The sequence below is a fragment of the Myiozetetes cayanensis genome, unplaced genomic scaffold (assembly GCF_022539395.1).
Source record: "Myiozetetes cayanensis isolate MyiCay16 unplaced genomic scaffold, myiCay2020 scf2-11, whole genome shotgun sequence".
Classification (NCBI taxonomy): Eukaryota; Metazoa; Chordata; class Aves; order Passeriformes; family Tyrannidae; genus Myiozetetes; species Myiozetetes cayanensis.
Genome location: NW_026087411.1, coordinates 32,742,229 through 32,755,336, shown reverse-complemented (window position 1 = coordinate 32,755,336; position 13,108 = coordinate 32,742,229).

Here is a 13,108-nt window from a genome sequence, read left to right as displayed (position 1 = left end):
GAATCCAAGATTCATTGAAGAAAGCAGGAGCAGCCCCTTTCTACTCTTTATGTGCAAGAAGAGGAAACTGGGAAAGCTTTGCTGCCTCTGCAGTCAGAAGGGGACAGATACATCATGCCTGGTCAGGAATATCTGAAAACACAGAGATCAGATTGCTGGACCAAGCATGTTCCAGAGAAAGCAAGCTTTTTGTATGCATCAGCCTGAGGCATCATTAGAAAATCGTTTGCTTATAGAGTTCTTGGTTGTCAGGTTGAGGAAGGCAATGAGTAAATTAGACTATCAGGTGCTTTCCTGGGTGACTCTGTGCTGTCAGTCACTAATAAAAGCAGCTCCCACCTCACATGTCAATGGATGAAACATGAGTAATTCATTTAGTCACCTTAAGACACTTCTAAATCCAATGCTGCCTTCTTTCCTTTCAAGTTAGAAACTTTACTCCTCTTCTAAAGCATTGCTGACGGCAAATGTTGCAGAGTTGTGCAAATCATTATCTTTCAAACACATTTCTTTAGTTATTGTTAGGTTTCAACACTACCATTTCAAATCCATCTAAGAAATGTGTTTCCTAAAAGGAATAGTGATTACACTAGCCTAAGGAGAATACAAGCTTTGTTCTAATGAAAGCAGAGACTCAGATTTCAAGTGTCATTGTTTATTTAATACTTCTCACAGCAAAATCTTATTTCCCATATTACAGATATGAAATTACAGAACTGAAAATTGCCATGAATGGGTCTACTACATGGGACAAAACTCCATGCAAGTGAGAATCCTCATATCAAAAATCTTTGCAGGAAAGTGGACCCAAATGTCTCACTCATGCAATGCATGTAGTTTTTTAAGAGGACAAATTACAAACCCTGAAATACTTGGACTCTCCACAGTTCAGGCTACTTTATCTTTCCTCCCAGAGCCACTCCATACCTTTGAGCAACATCAGAGACTTGGAGATGTCTCTTACATTGTTTTATAATGTGAAAATCAAATGCTTCATCTGAAACAAGAAACAATGCAGCTACTTCTGAAGGTGTAATAAGACAGTAAGGACAGAAATAGATAGTTTTCTCACAAAGAAATGCAGATGAGCTGAATGCATCTAAATCTGGATCCCTACTGACTTTATCATACTTAGTGGTCAAAAAGACTGAGAACAGGAGTTCTGGCAGCAAATCTCTCCTTATTAGCTGTATATGACTTTGTTACTGCTCCAGCAAGAGGCCAGTTGTATCAACTGTAAAAAATATATTCTGGGATTGACTAGTCTAAGGTCATGAGGAACACAGACAGGGCCGACTGTGGCAGACTTCAGATAAACCACCCAAGCCAATGGTCCAAGTCCTGAGTATGCATATTCATGGTATCCAAAATATGCAGACTAAATAGCTTAGAAAAGGTTCAAATGATCCCAGGAAGCAGCCTGCCCCTGCACCCCTGCGAGGCACGCTCACTGCCCAAGTCTTATGGCAATACCAGCTTCTACTGGCACGCTGAGGTGGGCATACCCACTGGGTGCCCTGTCCATCCCCAGACCAGTCCTTTCTGGTACTGAGTGCTTCAGCAGCTCTGGTGCAGCCCCCACCACACCACTGGGAGGGCATGAGGTTCAGAGGAGACCTGTCATCTTCAGCCCTTTGGGGATCCAACTGAGCCTGGTGCTACCACTGGGAAGAGCCATGTCTAAAGACTTGACTGACAGTCAGAGACTTTGCCTTGGCAATGAGAAGAAGGAAAAAAACCCACAGTAATATTACAGTGCTACAGATTAAAAAGAGTTTATAAATAGAAGCTGTAAATGCTGTCACATAAACAACAAAATTGGCAAAATATCGATTTGGTTTTGCTCAGGGTTTTTTTTGATCAAAAGCTTGAGTGCTATCAGTGTTCTCTCTCCAGCATAGAATAAAATGAGAAATCAGGAAAGAAGGAGTGCTGAAGGATGATTAATGTGGCAATGCCTCATCGCTCTTTATCTGGACTGAGAAACAATATATATGCACAAAAAGAAGGGGCAGTATCAAGCACTGTGGGGCTCCTAATGCATAAAATAACCAGAAAATAAATTTATCGAGAGATTGATGTGGAAGTCAAGAGAAACATGCTCTGCTAAGGTATTTCATGAAAGTCAAGACTTAAGCATCCACCAGAGTACTGCCTTACTCCTAGACAAGGGATGTAAGCTACTCACCATGCTGTGATCAGCAAATCTAATGAACCTGTCCCTGTGGATTAGTCTTGTGGTTGAATTGTCTATTAAAGGATGAACTCGTGAGGAAGTCTGCCCTTCAGTAAACCTTCAATGATACATCCCTCTTCTGTTCATTTTGACTGAAGGTGTAGGAATGTCCAGTACCCTGGGGATCTCAATCCCTCTAGTTCAGAGAGGCCACTGGGTTAAAGAGCTGTTTGCGGGTCATTAAGACACACACATATGTGCAGACAGCAAGTATTGCACTTGCTTTGCCTCCCCAGGAAACTGGCTAAAACCAGACACTCTTCTCGTCTGTTTATGAAAGGAAAGCATCCAAGAGAAATGTGGACAAGTATTTTGCAGAACTGCTACCTACTTCTTTGAAATAATTGCTGCATTAAGGGAAGCTGGAACAGCCTCAGAGATCAACACATAGCTCAGATTTCATGAATAGCTGAGCTTGAAAAGCCAGGAAGGAAAACAGTCCAAAAAGGCTGTAGGTGGTCAAGCACATCTGCTAAGCCACTTGAACGGCATCAGGCTGTGAAAAACTAACAATGAGAAACAAAGTGAGACCAGCTCTTCAATGGCAATAGGACACACAGTCTTCGCTTTCTGTACCATTTTCTGATAAAAATATCCTGAGTCCTAGAGAAAGACAGCTGTGAATCTATCCTAGAGACAGGCACTGGAACTGAAGTGACATACAGAGAGATGGGTTTACATCATTTAATGTCTTCTAAGCACATATTTTATATACGTGCTTCCAATGTAAAAGATAAAAATTGCAAACAGACTTAGCTGTCAAGAGCCATTTCCAGCCTGTTTAACTTCATAAAATTGTTTCAATAAACACAAACAAAAGGAATATCAAAGGAAGCCAATATTTCAATAATATTTACAGTCTGAGGTATTCAGTCCTCTGATGACCCAAAATGAAAATCAGTGTATCAAGCTGGGCATGTGACTGATAGTATTTTTTGTCACTTTTCCTCTAGTAATCTTGTACAATTTGTTATGTTGTTTTGTGGTTTACAACTTAGATAAAAACAGACCAGCATCCTGAAATACAGGATTTATAAATGTCAAAATATAAGCAAATTTGCTTCCGCACTATCAGACTATTTATCTTATTAACAACTAGGCTTAGTACACAAGCTCTATGTGCTGCGCACTTATAAACCACGTTATCAGCTTCATTTAACTTCAGTCAAAGTCATGCCCTAACAAGTATTTATCAAGACAATATGAATGACATCACATTTTTTGCCATAAGGTGTTTTACAACTCATATCTGGCTAGACAGTGTTTATTCCTCAGACTCCTCTGTGATTACAGATATTGCTCAAATATCTCACGTGTGTGCTGGTGCTCTGAAATGCTCCGTGTAAACACACCTTGGAAAACTGACTTACCACCTGTGGGGAAAATGATATCATACTTCCTAGGTGGTATTACCGTAAACCCTCAGTTCACATTTGCTTGTAATATGAGACATGGGAAACACATGCTGCATGTAGCTAGAAGAAAAAAAAAAATGACACATCTCACTTTTTAATCGTTTCAACTTTCCACAGCATAGCCAAGTCTTGTGTAGTGTTTTTTTGGTGTAGTGTTCTTTACTAATGATTCCTACCTTCATTCTCACTCACAATCTTTTCAAGCTTGTGTTCTCACTGTAGCATATGCCTCTCAAGCTGAAGACAGCATCTTGGTCATGGACAAAAATTTTAGTGAAAATAAAGGAATCAGCCACATATACCATGGGAAAACTGATCTACTGTTAACACACAGGTTTAGTCTGAATCCTCCTAGCTGCTCTGAAGAAGGTCCAAGTCAAAAGAAATGCTACTGCATGTGCTAAGCCAGAGAAGATTTGTGAGGACCGAACACATGAAGAACATGATCAGGATACAGAAATGCCTTGTAACTTCAAGTAAATCCCATAACAAACTCACATTTCATGTGGCTAATAGGAAAAGTGTCTGATAATTGGGTGGAGTAATTAAATCAGTCCTTCACATATGCTATGAGCAGAGACATTTAGCATGGTCATGGAGCTACTGCACTTCAGAGAGGGAACTTATCCTAGTAGGAATTGATCTCTGCATTAGAGCTGTTCATGTCTGCTCAGTTTTCATAATTGCCCTTTTTCTGCTTTCTGTACAAAACAGCACAGGCTATTTTGAATGACAAAACATATGCCACTGAAATACCAGAGACAGTTTCTGAAGAGATGACGTGGACAGATACTGAAGGAAAGAAATGAAAGGTAACTGATGAAGAAGATGATCCTACCTATATACTCTACCCAAATACACACTGCTGTATTTTTTCAAGCATAAAAATAGACTAGCTGGGAGACAAGAAGGAAAAGTCAAGAATACTGAAAGTGTTTTCCAAGAAGACCATAAAAATAGCTCCTGCTAAAGTAGAAATAGCTGTTCCTGGGGACACATAAACCCCTGTGTCATTCCCAAGGAAACAGGAAATATTTTTAATCATCACAACACTGTTCTGATAATAAAACTAACAAAAGCAATGAAATTCAAAGATAGGTGCACATCCACGTGTTAACTACGATAACTTCTTCACACTGCATTTGTTCAACCTCTTTCATTACCTCGCAAGATCATTCTTCAGGACATATAATATTGAAAAGAAATTGCTTCCTCCTTAGACAAGAGAGCTAATACAAAAAGCAATCCTGAAGAGATGCGTCACAAGATTTATCTTAAAAAAATAAATATTTTTGTTCTACTCACTTGTGCTTTCCTGGATACTCTATCTGGTTTTAGAGCAAGAGTAAGACAGAGGAATAGTGAGGTGCCAGGAAAAAAAAAAATGAACAAGAATCACCTTAACTCTGGGAGCTATAATTTACAAGGAGAACAGGGGGCTCTGTCTAGAGAAGAGTGAGGGGAGACACCATGTCAGATTTCAAATATATACAAGACTGCAGACAGAAGAACCTATTCACTGGGTCCCTAATAAATAAAATGTGATGTGTCTGAACTGCAAGAAGGAAACCTGAAGCATGACATTTGGCAAAGGGCAACAAAGCCCCAGATGTACTGTCAAAAGACAAAGTGGCATCTCCAGAGGGAAGGGTTTTCGGGGAAGCTCAGACGCACATCTGTTGGAAGCATTACAGTATATTTGAACCAGGTTTGGCAGTAGCAGGGTGGTCTGTGTTATCCTTGGAGATCTTCCTCAGCAGCTCTGAACTTCTTGGCAATTTCCAGCTGTGGTTTTCAGCTGCTTGACCTCTGAGGCTGCTCGGTCCACCCTGTGTGTGGGGACACAAAGCCAAGGAACAAGAGGTCACTGCGGGGAGCTCCATGTCCTCTGGATGCTCACACATGCATCGCTGGTACTGTGAGCCATGCATCTGCAGCCAAGGCTGTGTTTCCAGATCTCTGCAGGTGAGCTCTGTGCAGGTTTCCTCTTCCATGACTCAGGGAACGACCACATCCACAGCAGAGTTGGAGTCGTTTGTCCCAAATGATACCTAACAGGTGTAACAAAGGATGCACTCCCTGTGGAGTTGACTATTTTTTGCCACAAGTATTTTTCTACCATTTTTGGTGTTTTAAATATATGTTTTGAGGACAGATTTCCCAAAAGAGTTTATAAGAGGCACCAAGAAAATGTTTCAAGTAGGGTGAGCCACTTTCAACAGCCAGCTTCAGCACTTGGCATTAGGATGGAAGTGAGTGTGGTGCCTAGCTGACATTAATACAGACCTGGCTTGTCAAAACAAAGTTTGGGAAACAGCAGAAGCAGGTGCATGTATTTATTTCTGCTGGTATATAAGATGTTTGGGGTTTTTCCTCCCATTTTCTTAGTAAGATGGAAAATATCTGTCAGAAGTTATCCACCAGTGGGAACATTTATCAATGATCTGCCTGAATGTGAAAAGGTATTTGGTATAACAGGTAATGCCAGATGAAATTATTAAAAAAGAAAATGAGTTTGTAGATAAAGTACAGAAGTAGATAAAGTACAGGAACAGAAGTAATTAAATTTGATTTTACTGCCAAGCAAGTAACAAATGTCAGGGAAGGCCTCTGGAAAGTCCCTAATCATGTTGTTTCAGTGTTTTGCTCTCTAAAATGGAATTTTAATAATTGCACACCTCACAATTGAGCTGCACTGCTATGCTTATGAGTGATTGCAAAAGGGTCTGTGATTAGCTCACAAAAAATGTTATTCATGTTATTATCACTATGATCTGTGTACATTTAGGCAAATACATAAGTGTCCCTAGGTGATTTATTTCAGATGCTGGCTGGAATTTAGATGTAAATAACTGCTTACACTTAAAGTGTTCCTCTATAGCTTAGTACAATTGATTGGCAGAGTTATCTATACTTACTACAAATGGTTTTGCTGTATAATCTGGATAGTTGCCTAGATCTTAAATCAAGAGCAAACAGGGAAGAGCCCACTCAAAATAAATCCTGTAATATGTAACAAGGATGCTGTAGAGCAAAACACGTTGAGGAGGGGTACATTAAAACCACAGGAAACAACCTTTTTAAAAATGCCCAATGTCAACTTAGTAAACAGAATCCATGTAGTTTCCTGTTGAAATAACAATTACAACTGACCTTAGTGGAAGAGTAAGAATTATGCTCCATATAGAACAACTCAGTAATATAACTCTAGAAGGCAAGTATACTTGGAATATAGATCTAAAATACCTGGGCTACGCAAAACTTCTACAAGCTTGGTCTGTCAGCTCAGATCAGTTCAGGCTATTCTGAAGACAGGCACCTATGCAGAGTTAATGCCAGACTACACAGAACTTCTTTTCATATTGCTCTTATGGGTATCACATCTTACACAGCTGGCCTAAAGCATAAAAACTGTGACAGAACAAGTTTATCCTGCCAGATGATCTGAAAACACACTGAGGTGGCATTAGCATGCACCCATGGATCTTACAGCTCTGCATGCTGGGAGACAACTGGCCAGAGAGGTGTGTGCATGCTGTACTACTTCTTTGGTTTCCAAGAATTAACAGCTTAGAGGAGAGTTAAATGAAGGGCTTGTTGTTGCTAAGCTTACCAGAAAGGAGGACTAATCATAAATGTGAATATTAAAAATCACAGTAAAATCATCTATCAAGGCTGTCAACTAACGGGATTGAAAAAAGCACTCAGATATGAGAGATGTTACAGGACAAAGAAGAGGCAGTTTCAGATCCCTGCAAGAGAAGAGATGTATGGGCTTACAGAGAGTAGGCAGCTCCCTGGCTTCCATCCTGGAGCGTTGGGTAAAAGTGCATTTAAGTGCATAAACGTGCACCAGGGCCACCATCATCCCTGCTTTGCAAAGATATCTCAGGCCACAACAATCCTGAAATAAGCCACAGTCACACTCGTTCACACCAATCAAAGCAAGGTAGAACCACGTACAGCAGCAAAATATTTTTCTAACTTTTCCAGAGCTCTCTTGTCTTGGTATGTTTAAACCTTGTGTGATGATCATGTAAATTTTGGCCAGACATCCATTAGAGCTAGAAAAAATCTTCAGTCCTCATTACTCTTTAAGACATCCACCTAAACACTGAAATCTTTATCAGTCTAAGCAAGCCAAAGGGGTTCCATCTCTTAAACTCTGCTCTTATTTCCCTCCAGTCTGTCCAGACATCTACTGAATACAGTGCTTTCATTAAATTTGACGAAGTTCCCTGATGCTTGTGCAGAGGCTGCCTTCTCAGGCAAGGTTGCCGTTCAGGGGCACGAGCACTGAAATAACGGACTATTAGATAGACACCATGAACCAATCTCATTTGTCCTGCTATTACTTCATCTTGTTGGTGTCAGGCCTTACCTGCACTACATTTGGGATACTAAGGCTGTTTCCCACACTTGCAGCCTGCTGAAGCCTTCCTCTCTAATGGTGAATCAATATGGAAATACTGACTTAAACCAAATGTCCCATCATTTCCCCGGTGGGAGTAACTTAAAGAAAGTGTTATGCTGCTTAAGTCAACAGGATAATTTGGAAATTGTTATTTGTCAAGATTTTTCTAAACTTTTCTTTTTTCGGAATTTTGAGAAAGCTGCCATGCAAAAAGGTTTAATATGTTTGGCAGCATCACTTTTTCCACAGGCACTGTATAAACAGTGCTGCAGCCTGTCCTTAGTCACACCTACTGAGTCCATCTGTATCTCCCTCCTCTCTCATGCCTGGACTACACACTCTTTTGGAAATGACTTCCCACACACTGTACCTCAACAGCATTAAGTGCCATGCAGGCAGAGCATGGAAACAGCAACAGTAAATAACACTGCAGAAGATTGTTACTGCTACTGTACTTTACACATGTATGGCTTCAGACTTGGAGGCCTGTGTTCCCTGTCCAGCTGCAGATGATAGTAATTGGTTTGTCCTCCTGATTTAATGTCAGGTTTCCCACCTGGGAATTTAGTATTTTCTGAAGATAGAAGACATAACTCATGCTCCAGCAGCCATGGCTTTGCAACATGATCATTGCAAATGATGAGTATTAGATAGATATCCTGAACTAAGTCCATCACTCTACTTTCACCAAAAAAACCATTATCTTCTGTAGGACTTTCTCCTGCATGTACAAGTGAAATACAGACCTACCAATTCTTTACAGCTTCTTCACACCTGCCTCTTCACACTGCTCTTTTAATAACATAACCCAGGATTACTTTAATAAAGGAAAAGGAAAATATTTTACCATGCTTGTCACATGTTCTTTCAAAGCCTGTGTGCTGGTGGGCTTTCTTGCCTGGGGGCAAGGGAAAGGTCAAGGCACAGAAATACCCAAGTCTTCTTCAGCTTTTGCTCCGGGATACAGTTTATTATCTAAACATCAAATTCATAAAGTAACACAAAGCAAAGTTATTCCCTCTTCCAGAGCCAGCTGTAGGGGCTCCCAGGCTTTCCATGCCAGAAGAAGGGCACACATCTTCATCTAAACCCCTGATGATTCAAGTGACAAGCAGGCAGCCTGTAACCCTTTCCTGACTGTTTAACCCTGTCACAACAGGGTTTGCTGTTGTGAATGCTTTATTTCAGGGCTAGACCAGACAGGTATTTTTATTTTGGGTTTTTTTGTTTGCTTGTGGTTTTTTTTGGGGGGGGGGGGGTTTTGTTTTTGTTTTTTTGGTTTGTGTGTTTTTTTGTTTGTTTAGTTTTGGTTTTTGGGGTTTTGTTTTGTTTTGGTGGGGTTTTATTTGCTTGTGGTTTTTGTTTTGGTTTTGTGTGTGTGTGTTTCGTGGGTTTTTTTGTCCATCATTGCTTACAGAAACATTAGATATTTTTGCTACACTCATTTAAAAATCAGGCTATGGACTGCTATATGTGTTGGGTTTTCTTTTTTTTTGTTTGGCTTTTTTTTTTAATTGAAACCTTTGTTCCTCAGAACAAGCCTGTACATACATTTACGTTTTCATGAATATACTGACCACAGAAAGACCATTTGTGTGTTTAATAGGTCACAGCTTCTGAGGAGTTGCTATAAGATGTGAGTTTTCTACACTCACCCAAAATATCAAGACAAACAGGGAAGAACTACAATGTAGATATGCAAAACTGTTACATATTTTGGATGCTGGAAAACTGGAAAACATGATGGTAAATGGTAGACTAATGGGAGAGGAGAGGACAGGACAGGACAAAAATGGATTTATTTTGAAGGCTGCTTCATATAAATGCCCTTTGCAAGTTGACCATGGTTGCCTTTATGGCTGTGGGCTTGTGAAGGTGGAAGGCAATATTGGATTGTTTGACTTAAAAACATGAGTAAAAACTCAGTCCCTCAATTGCTATCTGAAAATGTAAACATTGCTTTCCTGGATGCTGGCTGTACAAGGTCTATCATAGCAAGCTAGAGAATGGTAGAACAGACACAGGGCAAATCCACACACAGTCATCACTCCCAATTTTATGGGGAAGCTGAGGCACAAAAAAGATTAAATGTGCTTCTGTTCAGAAACACAGCACTCTTGTTACAATAGGTCTGTTTTGTTTTCTGTTATTTTAACAATCATTTTATGATGCCCTCACTTGTAAGAGTAGCACCTGACTTTCTGAACCTTGTCCCATTCTTTCTGAGAGAAGTGTGAGTAGCAAGATCTGTCCCTTAAGTTCCATAAAACTTCATTTAACTCATGTTGTTTTCATTTCCTTGGAGATAAGAGGTGGAGCTGACAATGAGCAGGATCCTTTCCCTTTCCTGAACCTCCCAACAAAATGCCTAATTAATTCCTCTGGTGCAACCTATAACACTGGGTTAAGACACATACCAATAATAAAACCACTCAAGTTTCAGACCTCAAGGTTAATTTGTCTGGCAAATAAAGACACTTCCTTTCTGCTTGAAGACCTAGCTAATTTGATGTGAAATCACTGAAATGAATTTTTTAACAAATGTCACTAGGCTTTCCCTGTGGATATTTTCAAGAGTGAGCAAGTCAGTGTGTGGACTCAGCACTGGACCCCACTTCTCCTTGCTGTAACTATATCTCTTCTGCTGTAACCACTAGACTAACTACTCTCTCTCTTCCTCTTCTGCAGAACCAGGCAACCCATGAGTAGTAGATTTCTTTAAATCTTGCTAAGGGAGGCTAGGTCAAATGACATTTCTCCAAACAGTGTCAGGGGGCTGAGTCCCATGCAACAAAATGTGGATCCCCTCTCTATCACAGGCCCCCACATCTCAGAAGAGCTGCATCTCTGCACACTCTGCACTGATTGCACTGCCATGAATTATCTCATTTGTAGCTTCCTCCTCCACCTCTGATCTTCTCCCTGCCATGCAAGAGTATGTACAAACAGTGAGGTGTAAATATCCTACCTGTCTTTTTTGCCTAATTTTCATAAAGTTTTCTTGAGATCAGTTGCAGGTGCAGCCATGAACAAACTACAGCCTGGATAATGTGACCATATATTCCCTGCCTGAAGAAATGGCAAGTCTTGTTCTCTACACAAAATTGCAATATAGGCCCTTACATAACTGGTGGATCAAGTAGGAACCAAATCAGGTTCTGTCACTTTAAAACTTTCCTCCACCCTCCATCACCTCCATCCATCAGTTGCCTGCAGCATGTATATTGAGGAATTGCGTGCAAACCTTACCATAACCCAAGGCTTAACATAAACTATAGTCTTTCAGGTCATTGGCAAATAACAGGTATATCCGGTTGTACCTTTGTACTTGCCTGCACGCAAATTAAAAGCTCATGTAAAGTTACGATAATCAAAGTCAGTCAGGGGAAGGGGAGGAGAGAAGGGGGATAATAACCAGGGGATCAGGTTATTTATCTTCACAGGGAAGCCACCAGGAGAAGCCTCCTTGCATGCCATTTACACCTCAAAAGAAAGACAGGGGCAAATCTGGCTTTTGGCCAAAGCCATCCCCTAGAGCGCCCTAAGCTGTGCCTAATCCTGCCTTCTGCCTGCGCCTGGTTATGTTACCTCCACTGCTGCTACCTCTTGCCCATGGTGCTGCACAGCATTTTAAGCTTCCTCCTTGGCTGCAGGGGGAGAGTGTTTCTGTGGGAGACAACATCCAAGACGGATTTTGGGCTTTGCTCTCATGGTCTCAGCAACTGCTGCTGTCACTTTTGCTGTGAATGTGTACCTCGAGTGCAATGCTGCTTCTGCAGCTGCTTCAACCTCTATTCCCTGACAGAGCCAGCTATTCTTCCTGCAGGGTGGCCCAGGATCTGCCCTGCCACCCTGCAGGAACAGCCTCCAGCACTGCTCTCCCTTCTGCAGGAAGCCAGCCCGCCTTTGCGCAGCCACCCTGAGCCAGGGTGTGGGTTGCTTGGGAAAGGGAAGAATTTATGGCAACTTTTTTTTTCTGTCTTTCTCCCTTGGCGTGCCATGAGATTAACAGACATTAGCAAATGCCTCTTCCCGGAGTGCTGTGACAGGACGAAACCTGCCCTGACTGGCACCTGCAGTCTGTTTCCCTTGTGGTCTTTGATCTGCCATTGCTGAAGGTTAGAAGACCTGAAGGCTCAGAAACAGACACTTCCTTGGGTTTGCTTCCAAATGCTAGGAGCAATCTGTATGTGTCAAGACCGTTTTCTCTCCGTGTAAAATTTACTGAAGGCTACAGGAAATCTTTATTGTTGTTATTTGTCTTACAGAAAGAGTCAACCATCTTGATCAAGATTGAAGCCCTTACATAGAAGACTTGAAAATTCTCCTAAATTCAATTTCCCATCGTTGGCCACAGATACCTCAAAGGGAGTTTCCCTTGTTGCACTGGTATGAATATACATTCTCCAAGTCTTTCTCAAATTAAAAAATGTGCAAACAAATAACTCCCATTTCCCATACCCCAGGGAAGAGTATGAATAACTCTATAGGTTAGAGTATTACCTGCATACATCCCAGTCCCTAGAATTTGAGTCATTTAATTTACCCTTAAATGCAGTTACTGCTGGAGGCAAATATACCAAACCCTTGCACAACAGAGCAAAGGAAGCCAAAAATGCCTCGCTGCAGAGGGATTTGCAAATGTTTCTTCAGCTGAACGTAAGCAGCCAAATCACAGAAGGTCCTGGTTCAGATTCCTGCATTTGCACCTGACAGGATACTTCAGTCAAGGTGATGTAACATAACCACTCTTTCTGGTGGATGATCTACCACTCTGCAGCTTCTTCACAAATACTATTCAACATTTTATTGACCTGCAGTAATGCAGAGGAGAAAGCAGAGGGGGGGCCAAGGGGGAGGGGGGTGAGCATGTTTCCTGACTCATTTGAGCAGGGCTATCTAAGGGGTGACATTTACAAGCAACTCCTTGACTGACATGAAATTTATTAGGTCCGTAACATGAGTCTGCTTTGGGAAATCCCAGCGAAAGACCTGTCTCTTCATGATTAAAAGCTAGGGAATGTCCTCACGATGGACAAATTT